Raw genomic sequence first — 2,151 nt, 5'->3', positions numbered from 1 at the left:
CGTAGCATAGACAGGATGTAGACATCAACTGTATCCTGCCTACCCCCCAAGAGTAACGCCCCTCATTGTTCCCTGCTGGAATGGAGGGGCTTCCGGATCCACCTCTCAGAATTGCACAGTAGTCTGGTGCCCTCAGCCCCAGTTCAGCAGCTTAGAAAAGAGCATTTGCTTTGGGAAAGTTGAAGTCTGATTTCAGCAGGTATTTGCTTAGAGGAATGCTACTTGTTTAAAAGTACCCTATTTGGAAAGGTAATCAAAGCTGGGAGTGGTGGCGCAAGCCTTTAATCCCAGCACTTGGGAAGCAGAGGCAGGTGGATCTCTGTGAGTTTGAGGCCAGCCTGATCTATAAGAGTTAGTTCCAGGACAGCTAGGGCTATTACACAGAGGAAACCTTGTCTCAGAAAACAGAACAAACAAACAAACAAAAAAAGAAAGAAAAGGTAATCTAGCAGGAAAAAAGGGCCCACAAAAGAGAGTGCAGGCCCCTGCTCCACACTGCCCTGTGGTAGGAGAGGGAGGGGCACAGCCTTGGGAAGAGGGGTCTACCTTGAGAGCCCTTCAGTCTACTTCTGAGCCTGTCAAAAAAGGGCTTTTACAAATATTTATAGAAAGACTACAATGGGTCAGAAATACCTCTGGCCCAGACTCGGGGTTGGAATTAGAGTGAAGTAGGAAACAGGGCACTCAGATTTTACTGTGTGAGCAAGCAGAGGGGAGCTAGCACCGGCCCAACACCTCCTCACTGTCAAGGGATTTTTGTCAACTTATTTTCAAATCAATTTTTGTTTTCTTTTGTTTTTCGAGACAGGGTTTCTCTGTCTAACAGTCTTGGCTGTTCTGGAACTTGCTCTGTAGACCAGGTTGGCTTCAAACTCACAGAGATTCGCCTGCCTCTGCCTTTCGGGGGGCTGGAATTAAAGGTGTGTGCCACCACCTCCAGCTCTCCCAATTAACTTTTAACACAGAAGTCCTAGTGGAATCTGTCTAAAATGAAAACTTTGACAGATAAATCTGAATCTTCTTGGTCCCACCTCTGACCTTTGCTTCCTCTCTTGGAGTATCAATTTTACTTTTCATTCGATGTGAATTCTTACATGTCTTTTCTTCATATTCCACATATGTGTGCATTGTTTAAATTGCTATAATTAATAGTACAGAGACATGTTACTCAGCCATTTGTTTTGCGTTGATGATTCATGTGGGGGACTCTTTTAGGTCAGTTAGAGATTTAGTCATTTCTTGCATCAGCCTACCCTGAAGATGACCAACCAGCTGCTCAGAGTACACATGGGACTTCCTGCAACAGGTGAGCCATGCAGGTAAATGATGCAGGCAGGGTTTAGGTTTGCAGTTTGGGCTGTGTGTGCCTGTCATGGCTTGGGTCTAGAGTGTCCCTCAAGGCCTATGTATGTGGTGTTATTGAGAGGTAGTAAAGTTTTAAAAGGTGGGACCTTCTGGCAGGAGGTTAGGTCATTGGGGCTGTGTCCCTTTGAAGGAGATATTAAGATCTCAGTTGCTTACTGTCTGGCTTTTTGCTTCCTGGCCACCATGAAATAAACAGTTCTCTTCTGCCATGATGCGTTCTGTCACCAAAGATGGAAAGCAAGAAGGCCAATCAGCCATGGAATGAACCCAGGATCCCAAGCAAACCTTTCCACTTGATAAGTTGTTTCTCCCTAGTACTTTGTCATAGTGAGGAAAGCTGACACAATGCCCTTTCCCGGTCTGCCTGGACTTGGTCCAGAAGAATCTGTTTGGCCTCTGGGATCACTAAAAGGCAAATCACTCTACTCATAATAGAAGAGACCCACTTGCACTTTCCTTCTTAAGATGCTTCCACAGTTTCTCAGTGCCTAAATCATATAGTGAGTCCTTCTACCGGGTAGAAAGGAATCTTTGAGATGCGGCTTCTGTTAGTTTTCACAGCCTCACCAGGCCATGGTCAGGCTTGGTTTCATAGTCATAATTCTAGTAAAACAAAACAAAAACTTCTTATGATTCTCCTCATGCCAAGCTCACACAGCTCCCTGTGCCTGGAAGACTGGCTCTCAGTCTCAACTCAGTTAACTTTAATACTTCCTTCTGATTGGCCTGCCTACTACATAAGGCAGGGCTGGACAGCTCTCTCTCTGTGGTCCACAAACACGTGTT

Source organism: Microtus pennsylvanicus, chromosome 11, assembly GCF_037038515.1.
Source record: "Microtus pennsylvanicus isolate mMicPen1 chromosome 11, mMicPen1.hap1, whole genome shotgun sequence".
In the NCBI taxonomy this organism is placed as follows: domain Eukaryota; kingdom Metazoa; phylum Chordata; class Mammalia; order Rodentia; family Cricetidae; genus Microtus; species Microtus pennsylvanicus.
Note: the sequence above shows the minus strand (reverse complement) of the source record.